We start from the raw sequence: 24,718 nt of genomic DNA, 5'->3' as shown, positions 1-24,718 counted from the left end.
TTTGTTGATTCTTTGTATAGTCATTCTTGTTTCTACTTGGTTGATTTCAGCTCTGAGTTTGATTATTTCCTGCCTTCTACTCCACTTGGGTGTATTTGCTTCTTTTTGTTCTAGAGCTTTTAGGTGTGCTGTCAAGCTGCTAGTGTATGCTCTCTCCTGTTTCTTTTTCGAGGCACTTAGAGTTATGAGTTTTCCTCTTAGCACTGCTTTCATTGTATCCTATAAGTTTGGGTATGTTGTGCCTTCATTTTCTTTAAATTCTAAAAAGTCTTTAATTTCCTTCTTTATTTCTTCCTTGACCAAGTTATCATTGAGTAGAGTGTTGTTCTGCTTCCGTGTGTATGTGTGCTTTCTGTTGTTATCGAAGACCAGCCTTAGTCCGTGATGATGCGGTAGGATACATGGGATTATTTCAATCTCCTTGTATCTGTTGAGGCCTGTTTTCTGACTGATTATATGGTCAATTGTAGGGAGCCGTATTGGATTTGGGCCTGGCTGCTTTGTGACTGTATGGCCATAAAGTCTTGAGATTGTTGGACAAAAGCCTCTCCCATGTATCTATGGCACAGGAAGAAAATAATCACCGAATGCTTTCAGCCCGAACAAATACCAGTGGGTAAGGCTGCTTCTCTCTAAGATCTAAGTTCCATGCCCAGAGCCTACCTGATGGGGGGAAAGACCTAGTGTCCCACATGTCTCTGAGCTACACACACACACACACACACACACACACACACACTCACACACACACACACACACACTCACACACACACGTTACATATTAGTTTAGATGACTGTATTCGGATATATGAGCTCATTCAAATCTTGCCTCTAGCCATTGGGTTGTCTCTGGTGTTTGCTTGTCTTGCTGTTTCTGGGAGTGACTTGGCCCTGCTGTACACCTCTCTGTCAGCACTCCTGTAGAACTGTTTTCCTGTTTTCTTTCAGCCTTTCCTGAGAACAGGTGCTCTGCTCTCAGCTGTGGAGGCACTCCTGGAGACTGTCTTCTAGCTCTAGGTGTGGGCAGGAATCAAAGTGTCCTGCCCCTGAGTGCTCATGTAGGTCCTTGCTCCCAGTGGACACACTTGGCACTATGCATCTCCCTCCTGGGTCTGGACTGTGGGCAGAGAGGTATTCTCCTTTGAGTTATCAGGAGTATCCACACTTCTGAGTTTCCAGTTCTCTCCCCCACGGGATTTGGCTGCAAGGAGCTCTTTGGCGGGATCAGTTCGGTCCTGGGTGCAGACCAGAACCATGGGTACCGGCAGCTGTCTGTTCCTATATCCTTCTGTCCAGAGGCACTGTGCAGTTTCCCCTTGGACCAGGGATGTGGGCCGAGGTGTGCAGAGGTGGCAGTCTATCCTGGGGCCTTGGAATGTCTGCACTCCTGTGTGGTCTGCTCTCTTCCCCACCTCCCTTTTTTATTAAAAATAGATTTCCTTATATGATATATTCTGTTTATAGTTTCTCCTTCCTCCACTCATCCCAGTTCCTTCCCACCCCACCTCCCATCCAGATCCACTCCCTTTCTTGTCTCTCATTAGAAAAGAACAGGCGTCAAACATAACCAAATAAAATATAATCAACCAGAACAACACCCACCACATTGAAGTGGACACGGCAAATCAATAGAAGAAAGAGCCCAAGAGAAGGCACAAGACTCAGAGATCCACTTGTTTACACGCTTTGGAATTCCATAAAAATATTAAACTAAGGGCTGGAGAGGTGGCTCAGTGGTTAAGAGCACTGGCTGCTCTTTCAGAGGTTTTGAGTTTAATTCCCAGCAACCACATGGTGGCTCACAACCATCAGTAATGGGATCTGATGCTTTCTTCTAGTGTGTGTGAAGACAGCCTCAGTGTACTCATACACACAAAATAAATAAGTAGATCTTTAAAAATTGTAAACAAAAACCTAAACTAAAAGCTGCAATACATATGCAGAGGACCTGGTGCAGACCATGTTAGCCTCATGCTTGCTTCAGTCTCTTAAGTCACATGAGTGTTTCTTGGAATATTTAGAGGATCTTGTTCTTCTGTTTCCCTCTATTGGTGTTGGCCCTTTTAGTCTTCCCACCACTTCCTTTATAAGGTTCCCTGAACTCTGAGGGTTGGGATATGGGAGAGATATCCCATTTACAGCTGTGTGTTCCAAGGTCTCCCTCTCCCTTTGCGTGTCTGGCTGTGGGTCTCTATATTTGTTTCCATGTGCTGCTAGAGGCAGCTTCTCTGATGATGGCAGGCTCTCATAAGGGGTTATTTTATTGTTACTTGTTTTTAGACCAGTAGCATTTGAATTTACCCTAGATCTTTAGACTATCTAGTTTCTGGTTCTTGGTCACACTAGCAATGTCAGCCGTGAGTTACATCTTGTGGGGGTGTGCCTTAAGTCAAATCAGAAATTGGTTGGTTATTCCCACAAGCCTGGTGTCACCATTGTCCTAGCATATTTTGCAGGTAAGACGGATTGTAGATCAAAGGTTTTATGGCTGGGTTGCTGTTTAAGTTTCTTTTTGAAAGCACACAGTGCACCTTCCCATACCAAAGACATTAGAAAAAGATACCAGCTCAACATTTCCAAGTTCAGTGTGTGTGTGTGTGTGTGTGTGTGTGTGTGTGTGTGTGTGTGTGTGTGTGTGTGTGATGTTACTGTCTTAGGGTTTTATTGCTGTGAACAGAAACCATGATCAATGCAAGTTTTATAAAGGACAACATTTAATTGGGGCTGGCTTATAGGTTCAGAGGTTCAGTCCACTATCACCAAGGCAGGAACATGTCAGCATCCAGGCAGGCATAGTGCAGGAAGAGCTGAGTTCTACATCTTCACCTGAAGGAAGCCAGGAACAGACTGAGCATTCTCAGGCAGATAGGAGGAGGGTCTTCAACCCCACCCCCACAGTGACACACTTCCTCCAACAAGGCCATACCTTCTAATCATGCCACTCCCTGGGCCAAGCATATCTTCAGCAACTGAGCCTTGCTATCAGACTGAATAGAGCAACCTATTGTCTTGGTAGTAGCTTGTGTTGTTTGGAGATTTCAGTGGGAAACCTTTAGCTAACAGCTCAATTGGATGTGACCCAGAAGCATTACTAGAAACTTCAGTGGGTAACAAGAAATGGCCAGTTGGTCATCTCTGTCCTTATTTGGATACTTCATTAGGATCACCTTCATATAATTTAGAAAGTTTCCATTGCACCAAGTTTCCATACCACCCCTTGAATGTCCCTCAATTCTAGCTGTTTCTCTCGGCCTCCCTTCCATCACCCTATCTTTCTTCCCCTCCCCACCTGATCCTCCCATTCCCATTCTCCTTGCCTTCAGTACATCCATAGAACCTATTCTATTTCTATCTTCCAGGGAGATCCATGGTGGCCCCTCACCCCCCAGTCCCTTCCACTATACCTAACCTCTCTGGAACTATGGATTATAGCTTGATGTCTTAGGGTTTTATTGCTGTGAAGAGACACTATGACCACGGTAATTCTTACATAGGAGAACATTTAATTGTGGCTAGGTTACAGGTTCAGAGGTTTAGTCCATTATCATGGTGAAGCACAAGGTGGCAAGTATGCAGAGCAGACCTGGTGCTGGAGAAGGAGCTGACAGTTCTACATCCGAAGAACCCTGAGTTGGCTTTCCCCCACCGTAACTAACATGGTACTGGTCCCAGAGATTAGTAATATCATGGATTCATCTTATTTTCTTAATTTAATTAACTGATTTAGTTTATATGTTCTTGAGTGATTGTGGATGCCCACACACCATGGAATACACATGGGGGGCAGAGGACAACTTTTGGGAGTCATTTATTTCCTTCTACTTTTTTGAGACAGAGTCTCTTGTTTCTGTCACTCTGATGCAGAAACACCACACCAGCTTAGCTGGCCTAGAGTTTATGTGGATTTTCCCTTCTCTCCATCCCTTCATGCTATAGTACTGCTGGGATTACAGGTGCAAACTTCCTGTGTGAATTATGGGGACTGAACTCAAGTCATCAGTCATTGGTTTATCTACCTACTAAGCCATCTTCCAGGTTCAAATTTTTTCTTTTGTAGTTTTTGAATTTTTATTTTATTTTTTGAGATCATAGTGTAATTACATAATTTCCCCCTTTCCTTTCCTTCTTTCAAACCCTCCCATATGCCTCTCCTTGCTCTCTTAAATTCATGGCCTCTTTTTTTTCATTAATCATTGTTACTTTTGTCTATGTTATTTACCTAAATACATCAACACAACCTCAGTTGTAAAAACTACTCAGTCTGTATGATGTCACTTCTATGTATGTTTTCAGGGTTGACTATTCACTGATATATTTTTCATATGTATATGTCATATAATAACAATTAAGGTTATAGTTTAATGGCTTTCAATATATCCACAGTTATATGAATCATCACAATCTATATTGTACTTTTAAGTTTAAAAGAATGTTTAGCTTTTTGTAGCATAAGCATATTAAAAGTAGCAAGGATTTACATAGAATGCTGACCATCAGTACAATGGAATACTGTTTAGTATGAAAAGGTAACAAATTACTTATACATGCTATAACAACAGAGATTAACCATGAAAATATTGTGCAAAGTAAAAGAAGTGTGCTATAAGAGATAGGTATAGGCTGGAGAGATGGCTCAGTCGTTAAGAACACTGATTGCTCTTCCAGAGGTCCTGAGTTCAATTCCCAGTAACCACATGGTGGCTCATCATCTGTGATGGGATCCAGTGCCCTCTTCTGGTGTGTCTAAATACAGGGAAAGTGTACTCATATAAATAAAATCAAATACATCATTAAAAAAATCGGTATATTTGGTGGTTTGAATATGCTTGGCCTAGGGAGTTGCACTATTTGGGGATGTGGCCTTGTTGGAGTAGGTGTGGCCTTGTTGTAGAAAGTGTGTCATTGTGTGCGTAGGCTTTAAGACCCTTGTCCTACTCTTTCGAGTCTTGGCTCCAATATGACCAAAAAAAGGAGAAACAACGGTCGTGCCAAAAAGGGCCGCGGCCAGGTGCAACCAATTCGCTGCACGAACTGCGCCCGGTGCGTGCCCAAGGATAAGGCCATTAAGAAGTTTGTCATTCGGAACATTGTAGAAGCCGCTGCAGTCAGGGACATATCTGAAGCAAGCGTCTTCGACGCTTACGTGCTTCCCAAGCTCTATGTCAAGCTGCACTACTGCGTGAGCTGTGCCATTCATAGCAAGGTTGTCAGGAATCGATCTCGTGAGGCCCGGAAGGACCGAACACCCCCACCACGATTCAGACCTGCTGGCGCTGCACCACGACCTCCACCAAAGCCCATGTAAAGAGGTGATTTCATGAAGGCAGAAAGAAAAATACCATGGAAAAAGAAAACTGAAGTTATACTTTAAAAAAAAAAAAGACCCTTGTCCTAGCTGTCTGGAAGTCAGTCTTCTCCTAGCAGCCTTTAGACAAAGAGGTAGAATTCTCAGGTCCTGCAGCATGCCTGCCTGGATGCTACAATGCTCCACCTTAATGATGATGGACTGAAACTTCCAACATGTAAGCCAGCCCCAATTCAATGTTGTTGTCCTTATAAGACTTGCCTTGGTCATGGTGTCTGTTCATATGTTTCATTTTGTCCATGTAAGTCCACAAGTTGAGAAAACATATTAGCATTTGCTAGGAACAGAAAATAGCAGGGTTAATGGAAGATGATTGCTAATAGTCACAGAGGTTTCATGGGGACCGGGGAAAATGCTTCAGAAGCACTTCATGGTGATGACTACACAGCTCTGTAAATACTGAAAGCACTGTCTTATAAATTTGAAATAGATGGATTTTGTGCTATATAAAATACATCTCAATACAGCTATTGAGTATGTACATGGATGAGGAGGGATTTTATTTTGCCTAATTGATCACAATGAAAACTACTGACCCTTAAGGGAAGATATTAGAAAAGTTATACCTGCTTCTAAACATCAATTCAAATCACAGAAGTTTTAGTTCATGTGTTTTTTAAAATTATATAAAAAACACAATTGCTAGTGAATTATACCAAACATTTTGGGAAGAAGTAGTATTAGTTTTACATAAGCTCTTTGGAAAAGCATGAACAAGACCTTTTCTGAACAAATTTTATGAAGCCGACATTGCTTTTATACAAAACCAAAGATATAAATACACAACAAAGCTATGTAGTACCTTTCTTCCTTTCAGGTAGCTTTGATCCTTATAGGTTTAATTATCCATTGTCTATAAATTTGCAATGTAAATCAGTTCCTCTTTCTCTCTTTCTCATCCCACCCTTTCTGTTTTGAGACAGGGTAACCCAGACTAGTCTCAACTCAGACTCCTGAGTGTCCTACATCATAAGTGTTGGGATTAGAAGTGTGCAACAACAGAAATAAATAATTCATAATTTTAAGCTGCACAATGTTTTAAATAATGTAATGGAGCTTTTGCCTTCCTACTTTGTCTTGTCTGGGACATAAAACACCCCTTTGTCCAGCGTATCTGTATTGTATACACATCTTAGCCTTTAGTCACATAATATTCATTTTGGTTAATGGTCTATCATAGTGTTTGTGTTCAAATACCCTTTATTTTAGTTAAAATGTCCCCATAAGGGGTTGGAGAGATGGCTCAGTGGCTAAGAGCACTGACTGCTCTTCCAGAGGTCCTGAGTTCAATTCCCAGCAACCACATAGTGGCTGACAACCATCTGTAATGGGACCTGATGCCCTTTTCTGGTGTGCAAGTGTACATGCAGGCAGAACTCCATACACAATAAATAAAAAAATCTTTAAAAAATGTCCCCATAAAAGTAATGGCACTGTTGGGTCAGGTATGCCTAAGAAAAGTCATAGTGCTTCTTGTATGTGGAATAGAGAAATTCTTGCCAAAGAAAGGACTGGGCTTGGTGATACATCCCTATAATCCTAATCCTAGTGTACTTAGGAATGCTAAGACAATTATGAGTCCAGTCTAGATTATTAAGGAAGTTCAAGGCCATTTTGAGATGGTTAGGGAGACTGTTTCTAAAACAGTTATATGCTAAGGTTGCTAAGATTAATGGCAAGGTATTGCTTGTCGCTTACTCTGCTGGATCTATGAGTGGAAGTTTACCATAGGAAACAAAAATAGCACATAAAGTGTTTCTATATGTGCTATTTTTCTATAGTATATATACCATTTCCCATATCTGGAATCTACCAGAAAGCTAGTTCGTATGAATAAAGTGGAATGGCTATACCAACCAATATTCTTTATGGAGATAGAACCTAAGGCTTCACATACCAGACAGGTGCTCTGTCCCTATACCAAGCTAACACAGGCAAGGATTTTCAGAAACTTCAGTAGATCAGATCCAACAATACATAAGAAAACCATATCACAATATAGTTGGGCTTATTCCAGAAAGTGTTGATGTACCATTAAAAACCAGCCATTATAACTCAGTCCAACATTCATTGCCTTAACTTTGTGATCTCAGTCAATGAAAATTATTTGACAAATATCTATTCGTAAAAACTATCTACAGCCTATCAGTTCATGAGACTGTGGCAGGAGAATGACACAGAGGGGTTATAAATTCAAAGTATGTTTGGTCAACTTAGCAAGACATTGTTTTAAAATCAAAATGAATAAAAAGAAAGCTGAGGCATATCTCAGTGTAAGTGCAAAGAGAAGGTATGAGAACATAGCATGTCATTGGATGTAGGAGTCTAGCATTTGGGAGACTCAAGGTTCAAACTATAGTGTCTCTAAATAATAAACAAACAAACAAATTAATAAAAAGAACCAAAGGAGACCTTTTATTTTATTTTCTTCTTCCCCTGGACCCCAGAAGGGGTTTCTCTGTGTAGTGCTGGCTCTCCTGGAACTTGCTTTGTAGTTCAGAATCAGTTCTTCCTTCCTCTGCTCCCTGAGTGTTGGGATTAAAGGTGTGCACTACCATCAACCAGCCTGAAGACTGTTTTTCAGTAGCTAAAGACTAGCTATGAACTATGGATAAATACTATCATATTTAATGGTGATTATTTCTCTTCTACTATGGTTTGAATGTGTCCTTCCAAATCATATGATGGTAAATTAATCCCAAACACAAAATTGTTGGGAGATAAGGCCTGATTTTCTAAATCATGGTGACTCCACCCTGTTGAATAGAATAATGTCAGTAAAAGCTTTGAGGTGGCAAATTCAATTTCTTATGCTCTCTAATGTCCTTTACATTTTCAATAAGGGATAATGTAGGCCCTTGTCAAATGCCAGTCCCTTGACTTTCCAATTTCCAGTCTTTAAAATCACGGGGACATACGTTTCTGTTCATTCTAAGTCATCAAGGCTGCATTTTTCTATTGCAATTGTACAAAATGGACTAAATCAGCCTCTATGATCTGGAGTAAAGGCGACGTGTCCAGACTGAAGCACTTCCTTTTAACATTATACTAAATGCTCTGGCTGGTAAAATGGAGCCAGATAAGATAATAGCCCACAATTGAAATTGGTACATGGAAAGATCGTTCAGAACAACTTGAATATCTGATCAAGTCCATTAAGAAGCTACTAGAACTAATATAGGGCTTTATTAAGTTTGTGGATTATACAATCAATGCACAAATATCAGTTATACTTTTAGATATTCGCAACAAACAGACAAGAATTTAACTCTAAGACTCAGTGTCATTTCGAATATCACTTAGGATTCAAAACCTAGGATTCAAAGGTACTTAAGGATAAATAGAGATAAAACTGACAAAACAATTGGAAGGAAGGCCTGGCGACATGGGGCTCATTCCCGGAAGCCATGTAAAGGGAGAAGAAATCCAACTCTACCAAATCATTCCTTAACCTACGTGTGTGAGCCAAGGCATGTGTGTCCTCCCTGCGTCATAAACACACACACACACACACACACACACACACACACACACACACACACAATTATGTCAATCATTTAATTAATAAAGAGGTACACCTGCATAGTAAAAAATCAGAATAAAAAATAAAAATAAACTATGAAAAAGATAAGTAAACTAATGGAGCAATGTACCTAGTTCATGTGCCAAAAGAGCGTATATTGCTAAAACATTAATTGTTCTGAAATAGGTCTGCACTTCAGTTTCAGTACACATGTCAGTCTGCTTTGGTTTTTGTAGTTTGTTTTGCTTTTGAAAAGAAGTGGACAGTCTGACTGTCATATGTGTGGGGAATTGCAAAGGAGGTATACTAGGCTTAAGAATTCTGAAAAGTACAAGTTCGGGGGATATTATTACCTGATTCTACATCTTATCCTAAAACCACAGTAATCAAGATGGCATTAGTGTCAAGATAGACACATAGATCAGTGCAATGGAGTAGAGACCAATGACAGACTTGTACAGATGAATCACCGATTTTAAGAAATAGTTAAACACATTTTTAAATTACTGTATTTCTTCGTGTGACCCCGTGAGGTTTGTTATGAATGCTTACAAGATCACAAGTGAGAGGTTACTTAGAGGAGCACGAGCAACTTACTAGTAGCTACGTAACTGAAGAAAATGTCTTTCATCAGTAATCATTAAGTACTTTAGGTCCTTAGAGAGAAGTGGGTCAGGGTAAGACCTTATACCCTCCATTAAAGAATGTTGGCAGGGGAGGGGTCATGGTGAGAGGGGTCATGCGTGGGGTTACCGAGAAGAGAAGGGATGCTGCCATCAGGCAGCCCCCCTCTCCCCAGTTTGGTGCAGATAATCACAGTTGCTCAGAGACCATGTGTGAAATGGTCATGCTGTTCCTAGAAGACAGCTTTTCTTCACCTCCTACTCAGTTTTACAAAGGTGCGAATGCAATTCACCAGAAAAAAAATTGTCTTTTTGCCAAAGCTGCTGAAACAAGGGGCTATCCACATGCAAACAAAGCTTAAACAAAAACCCCTACCTTACATCATACTCAACACAAATGATCTCAGAAGAATCATATTTATGTGTGATTAGGTTTAAATTAAAACTGTTTCTTGCAGAAAACGTTATGGGGTAATTTAGTGATCTTTCTTTAGAGAGCATACTCTTAAAAAAAAAGGTTTATTTGTGTTTTATGTGTGTTGCATTTCCGTCTGTGCATCATGCACATGTACAACCTGTTCAGGTCAGAAGATGACAAATCTCCTGGAATAGGAGTTCCGGACTGTGAGTCTCCATGTGGGTTCTGAGAATCAAATCTGGGTCCGCAGGAAGAGCAACCAGTACTTTTTTTTTTTCAAAGATTTTATTTATTTACTTACATTTCAAAGGTTATTGCCCTTCCCGGTTTCCTGTCCATAAGCCCCTATTCTCTCCCCTCCCCTCCCCCATATGGGTATTCTCCCTATACATCCCCCTTATTGCCCTCCCCCATATTCCCCTGCACTGGGGGTCCAACCTTGGCAAGACCAAGGGCTTTCCCTTCCACTGGTGCCCCAACAAGGCTATTCTCTGCTACATATGCAGTTGGAGCCCTGAATCAGTCCATGTATAGTCTTTGGGTAGTGGTTTAGTCCCTGGAAGCTCTGGTTGGTTGACATTGTTGTTCATATGGAGTTGCCAGCTCCTTCAGCTCTTTCAATCCTTTCTCTAATTCCCCCAAAGGGGTCCTATTCTCAGTTTGGTGATTTGCCGCTAGCATTGACTTCTGTATTGGGCATGCTCTGGATGTGTCTCTCAGGAGAGATCTATATCCAGTCCCTTTCAGCATGCATGTTTTAGCTTCATCAATCGTATTTAGTTTTGGTGGCAGCCAGTATTTTTAACCAGTGAGCAATCTCTCCAGCTCCAAGAGCACACTTTTAACATAACTCCACGAACAAAACCTATAAAACATGGAAGAAGGGGCTGGTGCTGTCAAGCTTGATTCTTTGAATTCTATTCCCAGGATCTCCTTGGCAAGAGAATTGAGTCTGGCAATTTGTCTTTTGAACTCTATACAATGTGCTGTAACAATAAGCAAGCACATATGTGTATGCATGTTTGCCAGCATACATACAAATAAATAAAATATAATGAAATTTTAAAACACACACACACACACACACACACACACACAGAGAGAGAGAGAGAGAGAGAGAGAGAGAGAGAGAGAGAGAGAGAGAGAGAGAGAGAGCGAGCGCCTGGGCTTCATAGTGAGATAATCTCTCAAAAATATGGTAAAATAATGAAAAAACACAAATATGCTTTTTAAAATAAAATTTTAAAGGTTTGTTATGATATATATATTTAAAGATGCATTTATTTTATGTATAAGAATATGTTGTCACTGACACACCTGAAGAGGACATTAGATCCTATTACAGATGGTTGTAAGTCACCATGTGGTTGCTGGGAATTGAACTCAGGAGCTCTAGGAAGAGGAGCCAGTGCTCTTAACCATTGACTCATCTTTCTAGTCTCTAAAACATATTCTTCATAGGGTGAAAGAAGTATAGATTAGAAGAAAACATTTGGTATATATAACAAAACATATATGTGATACATAAATAAAACAATCAAAACTTAGTAAGAAGCTCTTTACTAGTACAGTAGGAAAGTTGTCTGAGGACAAGATCTTAGGACAAACTGATGCAACAGTGGTTCATGGGGGGCAGACTATATCTAGAGTATAACTTGCCAGTATCATCCATGTGGGACTGGTTTTGAAGACATAGAGAGGGTAATAGAGCTCAGAAGACCTCTTGCCTGTCATGTGTGGGACCATGAGCTCCGTCCAAAGTACCACAAGTGAAAAGAAACATACATAGTCATGAGACTACCCTTAAAAAAACATATCTCATGCTTTCGTTTTATATGGACTTAGTTTTTCTTGTAATTATTAAAGCCTGACCTTCAAACCACAAAAAAAAGAAGTGATCACAAGACATTAAATAAATTAGAGCCAGATATAATGGATTGAAAACTGATGTATCTGGACTCTTAGCATATAATTTTTATATCAAAGCCCAGTGACATGTGTGTGTGTGTGTTTACATAGGAATGAGCACATACAGATGAAATAAGAAAGACATTTACATGGCTTTCTGGGCTCTATATTATCCATTTACATATTCATATATAGTATGTTGTTGCCTACATTATATTTGTACTTACTACTAATATTCATGTCAATTAATTTTGATATAGTGTTCTAATATAATAAATATGGATACCGTTTCAAAAAAAGAAGACATAGAGGATACAAATTGAGGAGTTCCTGGAGTCTTGCTCTATGATCTCAGAAGAATCTGAAGCTAGATAATGTGTGGCAGGGTTGGGGGTTCTCGCATTGAATCCTTGAGAGGTGACTATTGACCCTGTGAGGGTAAGTCCTAGATTTCAGTGGAGACAGCAGGATGTTGACAGTGTCAAGACCATGAGATATGTGTGGTGGAGAGCTGTGGGTATGGAATGGACCAGGCTTAGGAAAGAAACTGTATACTGAGGTCAGAAGAGCGGGAGACTCATGGCTACCAAAGTTTTTGGAGTCCAGTTGATTTCATTCTGATGCTGGGCGTGCAACTGCCGGGTCTTATGTTTTCCACGCTGGGTTTGGTGTGATTATTTCTTGTATGTGTGATTCTTCCAGTACGGAATCGGAATATTTGTTCGTGTTATATGTTAGAGGTATATAACTTGTGAAAAATTATTTTATAGGAACTTACAGTTAAGAGACTTTAAATTCTTGAAGTGTGAGGGTTTTTAGGGACCATTTGAAGTTGGATTGTATTATGCACTATGGAATAAACAGAAGACATTGAACAAAATGTGGAAAGTTTTTAATTTAAGTGATATGTTTGGATATCAAGTTGACAAGGGGTGGATTTGTTAAGGTTAGTCACAGTTGTCAACTTGATAAGGATTAGACTCACCTGGGGGACAGGTCTCTGGGCAACCTGTGTGTGGTTTTCCTGGTTAAAGTTAATAGGGGTGAAATGATCCACCCATTCACTTTGTGTGGCATTGTTTCCTGGGACTTGGATCTTTGACTGTAAAAAAAGGAAAAGCTAACTTGAACATGCATGGATTCATTGTTCTTTCTGTCTCTGTCTCTGTCTGTCTCTCTCTGTCTGTCTGTCTCTCTCTCTGCTAAACTGTTGTATTTAAGCAACCGTTGCTTTCCTTTATTTCTCACGGTATACTGTGCCCCTGGAATGTGATCTGGAATGATTTCTCTCCCTTTAATTGCTTCTGGGAAGGTATTTTTATCACAGTAATAAGAAAAGTCACCAAGAAAGTCAAATTTTAAAATTAGTTTAGCAATTTCTCAAAAAGTTAAATGTACTGTTAACATGTGATTAAGCCATTTCATTTCTAAGTGGTAACACAAGGTGTCTGGGAAGAATAAAGGCAAAATCCCTATGAAACTTGTTCATGAAGATAGGTGCAGTGGATTACATCTTCTGAAGACAACAGGGGCCAGCTCTCCTGTCCTACTCCAGTTATAAATCTGAAAGCCGTGGATCTCTGCACGGTAGAGCTTAAGGAATTCAACAGTGGACATTTACAATTAGGGATTATGACGTTCCCTTTTCTCTTTGGACTCATGGTAACATTAGCCATAATGCTTTCTATAGGGCTAGCCCCAATGGCTCTTCATTTAGGACTCTGACACAAAAGTTTACTAGCTGTGCTGTATATAAAAATAATAAGTTTTTTTAAAATTATCTGACTAATGAGTTATGCCTAACTGGGCATCCAAGTGTCAGTTGACTCTTATAAATAAATAAAAAGGCCAACAATCTCTGTTTGCACAGCCAGTTTGATTTGAATCTGTGGCTTACTACCTTAGTCCACGACCCATGGGCTCCCTTGTTCTTCTACTCCGAAAGTGATAGGACCCTGCTTAATTAACTTATTGTTATCCAGTGTCTGCTGCCTTATAAAAATCAAGAATTTGAAAGTTATTGAAGGCTGGAGAGATGGCTCAGTGGTTAAGAACACTGACTGCTCTTCCAAAGGTCCTGAGTTCAAATCCCAGCAACCACATGGTGGCTCACAACCATCTATAATGAGATCTGGTGCCCTCTTCTGGTATGTTTGAAGACAGCTACAGTGTACTTATAAATAATAAATAAATAAATCTTTAAAAAAACAAACAAAAAAAGAGAAAGTAATTAAAAGAAATGGGAGAATGAAGTAACTAAGGTAACACCATCTTGTCCTGACTCCAGTTCATGGTTGCTTAGACACTTCTTAGCCCTCTATCCCACAACAGCCATGTTTGTTTGCCTTAGCAACATATTTGGGATTTCAATGATCCTGATGATGGTTCAAATGAATTAACCCAAATAATGAATATTTATACAAACTAAATATAAACTAAAATAACTGAAAATGGTATGAATCAAAATTGCCATGCTGTTTCTGAAATAACTACTTTGTTCTGCCTAAACACAGGTGGCAAGGTTATTCTGACTTATCTAACATTGGTGTAATTGTGGGATTTTGCTTTCTAAAAAATGCTGTATCCTTGGGCTTTGTTAACAAAAGACTCTGAGGCATTCACTTGCTCTTGGTCACCAGCCAAAATTAAAGGACTCATACTCTTTTAAAAAATTAATTTATTCTCTTATATATTATATCCCAGCCAGTTTCCCCTCATTACCACTGCCCCCTACTTCTGCCATCTCCTCCACTTCCTCCTCCTTCAGAAAAGGACGGGCCTCCCAGGGATATTAATTAAAAATGACATATCAAGGTGCAATAAGATTTGGCACCTCTCTAATATTAAGGCTGGACAAGGCAACCCAGTGAGAGGACAAGGGTCCCAAAAGCAGGCAAAATAGGACTCATCCTCTTTTTCTTAGGACTCAGACCCTTAGCTGGCTTAATTAATGTGGTGGTCTAGATCTTTCTTGAAGGGATCATTTTAGTATCATTTCATGGGCTGCCACAGAAATTAGATGAGCAGCAGAGTTTTTCCTCTGCTTTCTGACTGAAGACATACATGACCATCTGCCTTAAGCCTCATGACTAATCCACCATGATGGACCTACTCATGAGCTATGAGCCAAAAGAAAACCTTCCTTCCTAAGTTGCTTTTGTCAAGTGTTATATTACAGCAACAAGTAAAGTAACCAATTCCTCTGGAAAGTGGGTAGTAGAGATTGAGACCAGATAGAGCAAGGAAGAGCTGATGGGCGCAGCTGGGGATACAGCTCAGTTGATAGAGTGATCCTTTCTCGTTCAAGAAGCCCTGGCATGGATACCTAGTACTGCATAAGGGTTTCGTGGTGGCACATACCTGTAATCCTAGCACTTGAGAGGTGGAAAAAGGAGGATCAGAAGTTCAAGGTTGTTTTAAGGGTTACAAAGGCCAGCATGAACTATATAAGACTCTGTTTCAATAAAACAAAGCAAAAATTTAACAGTTGATGGAATCATACACTGAGAGGTTTGAGAAGACCTGATTCTAAAATTACACAATACACCGACAGATAGACAGGCAGGCAGACATATACACACACTGAAATATCACATGGTGCACTCATTAAATGTCTACAATTTATATTTTATGTATTTATTTTAAAAATTAAATTTAAGCAAATTATCCACCACAGAGTATAAAATATTCACTTTAAAAAGGGGTAGAAACACTCCTTCTTAGACAGGAAGGCAAAAAGTAGATATGACAGAACTGTAGAGTATTGTTTTTTTTTTAAAATACCCAGCCAACATAATTTCTGCTAAGTTCTTTATTTTTCTTCCTTGAACCTAAGGCTTTGCTGGTGTGTGATTTGGAAAGAGGAAGAGACTCACAAATAGACCAGCAAAGTTGTTTCCAATTATGAAGACAGCTAAATCAAAATTAGGGAAGCAGCAGCCTCATTCTGGCAGCCTGAATCAAAAGCAGTTTCTCCAACAAGCTAGAGTCGAAGGCTTAGAAGCTTGTTCCTAATAATTTAGTTTGCAGTTCCTTCCTTCGTGTCGTCCAGCGGTTTCTGAAAATTACCTCATACTCCTCATTAAACTAAGTTTGATTGCCAAGTTAGCTAGAATGGGCTGCTTAGTCTGTTTGTCTGTCTACCTGTCTGCCCCTATCTGTCTAATCTGTTTGAGAAAAGGTCTACCATCTATGATATATTTTAAAAAGCAGAAGAAGTAAAATTTCTAACATATAGGAACATGCCCATAGACCTGTATACTTACACATATGAGGGTCAAGGTCAACTGTAGCTGTCTTCTTACCCACTGCTTATTTTTTGACGCATTTTTTTCTTTTTCCTTTTTTGTTTTTCAAGAGAGGGTTTTTCTGTTTAACCCTGGGTGTTCTGGAACTCACTTTGTACACCAGTCTGGCCTCAAACTTGCAGAAAACCACCTGTCTTTACCTCCCCAACGCTGGGATTGAAGGTATGTCTCACCACTGTCTGTTAAGACAGTTTTTTCTTATTAAAAACAGAACTCACTGATTTATCTAGATAGGTTGGCCAGAAAGTCTCTGGGATTCCTTCTGTCTCCACATCCTCATGACTAGAATGGCTACCAGGTCTAGTTTTTGATATGGTTACTGGAGATCCAAACTCAGGTCCTCACACTTGTTCAGCAAGTACTTTACACACTGAGCCATCTTCCCAGAATTCTCTTTTTAAAATCTTGTGATGCTTACAGAAACAGAAAGGAAAGTCATTGAACTTGTAGTAGTTTAGCCTTTCTTTAGTCAGCTCAGAGCATTTTGCACCTGATCATGAATTATATAGAAACATAAGTGTTGGTCTACTATATCCCTAGGAGTTTCTTGAGAATACCAGACATTTCAAAAAAACTACCTCAGCAGAATGCAATTCTTCTCTTGCCAGATGTCCTCATCAGAGTGATGTCAACTTTAAACCCTGTGTGCCAATCCCTGATGCACCGCCGTGATGCCCAGGGAAGATAGGGCAAGCTGGAAGTCCAACTACTTCCTAAGATCATTCCATTTTTGGATGATGACCCAAAATGCTTCACTGTGGGAATGGACTATGTAGGCTCCAAGCAGATGCAGCAGATCTGCATGCCCCTCCGAGGGAAGGCTGTGGTGCTGATGGGCAAGAACGCCATGATGTGTAAGGCCTTCAGGGGGCACCTGGAGAACAACCCAGTTCTGGAGGACCTGCTGCCTCACATCCTGGAGAATGTGGGCGTCGTGTTCACCAAGGAGGACCTCATGAGATTAGAGACATGCTGCTGGCCAATAAGGTGCCAGCTACTGCTCGAGCTGGTGCCCTTTGCCCCATGTGAGGTCACTGCGCCAACTCAAAACACTGTCCTGGGGCCTGAGAAGACCTCTTTCTTCTAAGCTTTAGGCATCACTACTAAAATCGCCAGAGGTACCATTGAAATTTTGAGTGATGTGCAACTGATAAAAATTGGAAACCAAGTAGGAGCCAGTGAAGCCACATTGCTGTACATGCTAAATATCAATCTCCACCTTCTCCTTTGGGCTGATCATCCAGCAGGTGTTTGACAATGGCAGCATTTATTTTATTTTTTTTTTTGGTTCTTTTTTTCGGAGCTGGGGACCGAACCCAGGGCCTTGCGCTTCCTAGGCAAGCGCTCTACCACTGAGCTAAATCCCCAACCCCAATGGCAGCATTTATAACCCTGAAGTGCTGCACATCACAGAGCAGACCCCGTATTCTTGCTTCCTAGAGAGGATCCACAATGTGGCCAGTGTCTCTCTGCAGATTGGGTATCCGACTGTTGCCTCAGTGCCGCACTCCATTATCAATGGATACAAGTGGGTCCTGGCTTTGACTGTAGACACTGAGTACACATCTCCACTTGCTGAAAAGGTCAAGGCTTTCTTGGATAATCCATCTGTATCTGTGGCTGCCACCACTACTGCTGCTCCTGCTTCCTCTGCCCCAGCCAAGGCTGATGTTAAGGAAGAGTTGGATGAATCAGATGAGGGTATGTCTCTTTGACTAATCTCTCCAAAGCAACCGATTCAGCCAGCTTAATTTGAGAAAGGTGAAAATAAAGGTTAACTTCTTTTTTAAAAAAAGAATGCAATTCTTCAAAAAATATTATCTTCGCTTTACTTTAATGGCACTTTCTGGTGATATGTGATTCATTGCATTTGCTATTTGTTCAGAATTTCCAGATGAATCCTATGACTTCTGCCCTTTCCTCTTCAATGACTTCCTGCTCTCTCACGAGTCTTTTTCATTGAGTTGTCAATTCTTTCACTGCTAAATGGATGAAATGGCACCTTTATTTATATGCTATGCAAATGGAAGTGAAAAAGTTTTAAGGCCACATCCCTGAAAAGAGCATAGGGATCATTAGAGAAGCAGTTAATATGCACTTAAAGACACACATTACAGATGCTGAAACATTAGAGCAATGGTTCTCAACCTGTGGGTTGTGACCCTTTGGGGTCTAATGACCCTCTCACCCAGGGTTGCCTAAGACCATCAGAAAGCAAAGATATTTACATTATGACTCATACCTCATTTTTAAAAAGATTTATTTATTTATTATGTATAAGTACACTGTAGCTGTCTTCAGACACACCAGAAGAGGGCATCAGATCCCATTACAGATGGTTGTGAGTCACCATGTGGATGCTGGGATTTGAATTCAGGACCTCTGGAAGAGCAGTCAGTGTTCTTAACCACTGAGCCATCTCTCCAACACTTTTTTCTTGATTCCTAACTCATTATGATTCAAAATTGTGGTTGTGAACTAGCAATGAAAGGAATTTATTTTATCTTATGCTTGGGGTCATCACAACATAAAGAACTAAATTAAATGGTTGTAGCATTAGGAAGGTTGAGGACCACAGCATTAAGGCATTAAGGGTTTGCAAAGTTTGGTGAGTTTTCATTACAATTATTTATCCTATTTATTTATTTATTTATTTATTTATTCATTTATTTATTTAGTGTGTGTGTGTGTGCCTCTTCATGTATTCTATGGAACATGTATGAATGTCAGAAGAAACAATATTAATTTGCTGAGAGAATTTGTGGAGCAGAACATCAGTGTTACTATTTATTAAGATCTCACCACCATGTGTGGCTTTCCATCAAAATACAGAAACTACAGCTTTTCAGTCCCTTAAGGCTAAACATTACAGGAATCTTAGTAACGTTAATTTTCAGGAAAAAGGCTGAAGCAATTCTCTCAGCACCCATGCATATATTTTTCTATTTTTGCAGTCTGATGTCATAATTTTTTTGAGGAGCTTTTCTAAATCCCCAAGAAGAAGCCAGCAGGTGCTCATTTCTTAAATATCCGCCATTTTTCTTGCTTCTTGTTTTAAATTGAGGCATACCTGTGCTTCCCCAGGAAGCATTCTATAGTAAATTGGTGCATTACAATACATCTCTGATTAGAGTCACAAGCTCTTCTATCTCTTCAAAGTCAAGTCACAGATCAGAAGCAAGTGACTTTACTCACTAAGCATCATTGCCAGCCCTAGAAAATGCTCTTCAATTCAAGGTAGTCGATGATGACTTTATAGTCCTTGTGCCATTTCAACTACTTTTGGAATAGTAGAACTGGGTTATACGAAGCTATGTAAGCTCCCTATGTCCATGAAACTTGGGCATCCCTCTAGGACTTAATTTCTTTATAGAATCAGAGATCATAAAAAGTAATCATGCATGTACCTTCAGCTTAGAAACTCTGCCTATTTATTCATCTTATTATTAAGATGAATATTAATAATATTAAGTCAATTGTTCTAAATTAATGAACAGACTGAAAAAAAAAGAGAAAAGTACAAACGCAAATGTTAAAATGAAGAAAACCTGGCAAACTACATTTTTATTAATACTGCTCATGTGGCAATTCTTTATGATTTATTTTCTGAAAGCACTTCTGCCGTTATTTAAATTTTGTATTGAATGGTCTTATTAAAACGTACTTAAGGCATTCAGAAATAATGATTGATCATCTATGACAAGGACTGTTGTAGACACTGGGCATACAGTGGCTAAACGACAAATCTGGTTGGACTGCTGAAAAGATTCAAAATACATTTCAAATGAAGGGTTGCTTTAGGCACTTTGTAATTGTTTCATTGTCATCCTGAATACAACAGCTCCTCAGGTAAATGGTTTTGACTTAGCTTCCGTTTAAATAGAATCTTTGTACAGGAGATCTATGGTCTCCAAGCAGGTTGACTGGCTTTATAATCTTATTTTAGATGTATTTATTTTATGCATACAGGTATTTTGCTGGCATGCATGTCTATATACCACATGCATGTCTGGTGCCCACAGAGGCCAGAAGAGGGTACTGGATCTCCATGTAGGTGTTAGGAACTGAACCCAGTTCTTTTACAAGAGCAAATCCTGCTCCGGACCCCTGAACTATCTCTCCAGACAAGATTTATAGTATTTTAAAACATACATAGATAACTTATTCAATTATTAGACATCTCTTCATGTTGCAAATGTGTAGAATGGCATCAGGTACCTATTTCTAGAACAAGGTTTTATAATACAAATAGTTCAGTCATGATATAGTTCAGTCATGATGACCATATACCAGCAAAACTTTAACCTTTTTATACATTCATTTATTGAGATGGTATCCTGTAGATCAGCCTGGCCTTGAACTTCTTATGTAGCCAAGGATGACCTTAAACTTCTGATTCTCTTAACTCTACCTCCCAAATGCTAGAATTACACAGTATATAACTCTGCACTTACTTTATAGAGTGCTTGGGATCAAACCTGGCAAATGCTCTCCCAACTGAGCTTCATTTCTAGCCCCAAACTCTCCTTTTAAAACTGTAATTTTTCATATCAAAACACTTTACACATATTACCCAACACATACACACAAACACCTGCATATATCCATGTTTTTACAATGGAAAGAAAAGCTTCACAAAATTATTATGTGTGCAATGTACTTTTACATAATTTATTATATTCTTTTTCTTTATTTAAAAATGCTGGTTATAATAGTTCCAAAAATTTCCAGGATCATTTTGTCAGGCCAGTATTATCTTGATACAAAAGCCAGACAAAAATGCTACTTGAAAACTGCAGAACCACATCTGTGATGAATATTTATGAGAAAATCCTCAACACAATACAGTACAGCAAATTTAATAGTGTGTTAACAGGATTGTGGTGAACTGAAGTTCCCAGAAAAAAAGTCACACAAATGACTTTAATAAATTCTATAAGACTAATTGATTAGAAATGTGTGATTGTAGCAAGGTAAAATGTTGCAAATATATATGCAAAACTATCTCTGGCTATTATTAATCCCCTCAATGCCCATGCATTTCCTACCCCTGTAGCTAAGTAATATCCTTTCATCTATCAGATGAAGCATTGGGAAGGTATTAACAGAGTACTGGCTTCCATCAACTCCTAAACTAAAAAAAGGCATCAAATGACATTTAAAACCTTTCAGAGTTTCCACCAACCTTCTGGAACTCAACTGCCTGATATTCCAATCAATGTTTTTGAGAATGCCTTGATTTACAGCTTCCTATTGCTCTATGACTATAAAAAGTTCCTGTAACCACTTTCACAGTAGACCTTGTTATTCCGGGTAATCTAATTCCATGTTTTTTGAGCACAGTAATTTATATTGGGTTCAGAATAAAGTTTCTTACTCCCTTTAAAGTGAAAGCTGTGTTTGCATCAATATTTTAAATCATGACCAAGTGGCATTCATCTTTAAGACAATGAAATGTCTTAAAATGAAAAACTCTATGTAACATACCATATTGACAAGACAAAGAACAAAACCATCATGAAGAAGAAAAAGCATCCTGTCAATTAATCCAGAAGCATTTTACAAAGTTCAACCACTTTTCAATTTTCAACACTCAACAAAGTAGGACCTTAAGAATATAATAAAGATCTCACATGACCAGCTCATAGCTTACACCATATTGAATGGTGAGAAGCTGAAAGTGTTTACTCTAAAGTCAGAAACAAGATAGAAAATGACAAGTTTCACCATCATCTCTGATTTGACACAATACTAGGAATGCTGCCCAGAGTAATGAGGACAGAAAGAGAGGCAGATGACATCCCCAACGGAAAGGAAGAGATGAAATTGTATCTGCTCACAGATGATGTGATCTTACATGTAAAATGCTGGGAAGGGATGTAAAGTAGAGGGAGTAAATATGATTAAACAAGTTGTATGGAAGTCTTAAAGATCTAATAAGAAAGATGAATCTCACTGTGCCTGGATATGAAAGGACCTGGTCAAACAGCTCCCTGCACCCAAATCCCCTGGGAGGGAGAGCTAGACCTTCAGAGGGGCAGACATGCCTGGGAAACCAGAGGTTACTCTCTGCCCACATTTCTGACTCTAGAGGAAAATGCCTAGTGCCATCTGGGCCACCTGCACACAGGGACCCAGGAGAAGGAGGGGCAGACCCTTCTGGTTGCTGCCAAGAGAGACAGCTGAAAACCAGTGGACAGGAATGACTACAGGCCTGAGAACAGAACACTCTGTTCCTATAACTGGCTTAAAGAAAACAGGAAAACAGGTCTATAGCACTCCTGACTCACAGGCCTATAGGAGGGTCAAGCCACTGTCAGAAATAGCAAAACAAGGTAACATGAGAGACAACCTGATGGCGAGAGGCAAGCACAGGAACCCAAGCAACAGAAACCAAGACTACATGGCAACATCAGAGCCCAATTCTCCTACCAAAGCAAACACTGAATATCCAAACACATCCAAAAAGCAAGATCTAGATTCAAAATCACATTTTATCATGATGATGGAGGACTTTAAGAAGGTCATAAATAACTCCCTTAAGGAATTACAGGGCAGTCCAGACACCACCCGGACCTGAAGGTACGCAGTCAACAGTTTTCTGCACCCAAATCCCATGGGAGGGAGAGCTAAACCTTCAGAGGGGCAGACACACCTGGGAAGCCAGAAGAGACTACACTCGGCCCACATTTCCAGAGGAAAACACCTAATGCCGTCTGGGACCCGGGTGCACGGGGGCTCCCAGAAAAGGCGGCACAGGCCCTCCTGGTTGCCACCCTCACCGAGAGCTCAAAAGCAGCCCCCCACGAGCAACATGAGCTGCAGGACCACAGGTAAGACCAACTTTTCTGCTCCAAGTGACCTGCCTGGTGGACTCAGGACACACGCCCACAGGAACAGCTGAAGACCAGTAGATAGGAAAGAACACTCTGTTCACATAACTGGCTGAAAGAAAACAGGAAAACAAGTCTACAGCACTCCTGACACACAGGCCTATAGGACAGTCTAGCCACTGTCAGAAATAGCAGAACAAAGTAACACAAGAGACAACCTGATGGCAAGAGGCAAGCCCAGGAACCCAAGCAACAAAAACCAAGACTACATGGCATCATCAGAGCCCAATTCTCCCATCAAAGCAAATACTGAATATCCAAACACACCAGAAAAGCAAGATCTACATTTAAAATCATATTTGATCATGATGCTGAAGGACTTCAAGAAAGACATGAAGAACTCCCTTAGAGAAACGCAGGAAAACATAAATAAACAAGTAGAAGCCTACAGAGAGGAATCACAAAAATCCCTGAAAGAATTCCAGGAAAACACAATCAAACAGTTGAAGGAATTAAAAATGGAAATAGAAGCAATCAAGAAAGAACGTAGGGAAACAACCCTGGATATAGAAAACCAAAGGAAGAGACAAGGAGCCGTAGATACAAGCATCACCAACAGAATACAAGAGATGGAAGAGAGAATCTCAGGAGCAGAAGATTCCATAGAAATCATCGACTCAACTGTCAAAGATAATGTAAAGTGGGAAAAAGCTACTGGTCCAAAACATACAGGAAATCCAGGACTCAATGAGAAGATCAAACCTAAGGATAATAGGTATAGAAGAGAGTGAAGACTCCCAGCTCAAAGGACCAGTAAATATCTTCAACAAAATCATAGAAGAAAACTTCCCTAACCTAAAGAAAGAGATGCCCATAGGCATACAAGAAGCCTATAGAACTCCAAATAGATTGGACCAGAAAAGAAACTCCTCCCGTCACATAATAGTCAAAACACCAAACGCACAAAATAAAGAAAGAATATTAAAAGCAGTAAGGGAAAAAGGTCAAGTAACATATAAAGGCAGACCTATCAGAATCACACCAGACTTCTCACCAGAGACTATGAAGGCCAGAAGATCCTGGACAGATGTCATACAGACCCTAAGAGAACACAAATGCCAGCCCAGGTTACTGTATCCTGCAAAACCCTCAATTAACATAGATGGAGAAACCAAGATATTCCATGACAAAACCAAATTTACACAATATCTTTCTACAAATCCAGCACTACAAAGGATAATAAATGGTTAAGCCCAACATAAGGAGGCAAGCTACACCCTAGAAAAAAGCAAGAAACTAATCGTCTTGGCAACAAAACAAAGAGAAGAAAAGCACACACACATAATCTCACATCCAAATATGAATATAACAGGAAGCAATAATCACTATTCCTTAATATCTCTCAACATCAATGGTCTCAACCCCCCAATAAAAAGACTAGATTAAAAAACTGGATACGCAATGAGGAACCTGCATTCTGCTGACTACAGGAAACACACCTCAGAGACAAAGACAGAAACTACCTCAGAGTGAAAGGCTGGAAAACAACTTTCCAAGCAAATGGTCAGAAGAAGCAAGCTGGAGTAGCCATTCTAGTATCAAATAAAATCAATTTTCAATTAAAAGTCATCAAAAAAGATAAGGAAGGACACTTCATATTCATCAAAGGAAAAATCCACCAAGATGAACTCTCAATCCTCATCTTCGGTTGGTTTATATACAAGTGTGCAATTTCTAGGCT

At 39.8% G+C, this 24,718-nt stretch overlaps 2 pseudogenes; both read left to right on the top strand.

Annotated features, from left to right (window-relative positions):
- On the top strand, positions 4,958-5,298 carry Rps26l5 (ribosomal protein S26 like 5; annotated as a pseudogene).
- Positions 16,816-18,083, top strand: Rplp0-ps10 (ribosomal protein lateral stalk subunit P0, pseudogene 10; annotated as a pseudogene).
- Positions 18,084-24,718: the final 6,635 nt, after the last annotated feature.

The sequence above is a fragment of the Rattus norvegicus genome, chromosome X (assembly GCF_036323735.1).
Source record: "Rattus norvegicus strain BN/NHsdMcwi chromosome X, GRCr8, whole genome shotgun sequence".
Lineage (NCBI taxonomy): Eukaryota > Metazoa > Chordata > Mammalia > Rodentia > Muridae > Rattus > Rattus norvegicus.
This window is presented reverse-complemented; position numbering and strand designations above follow the sequence as displayed.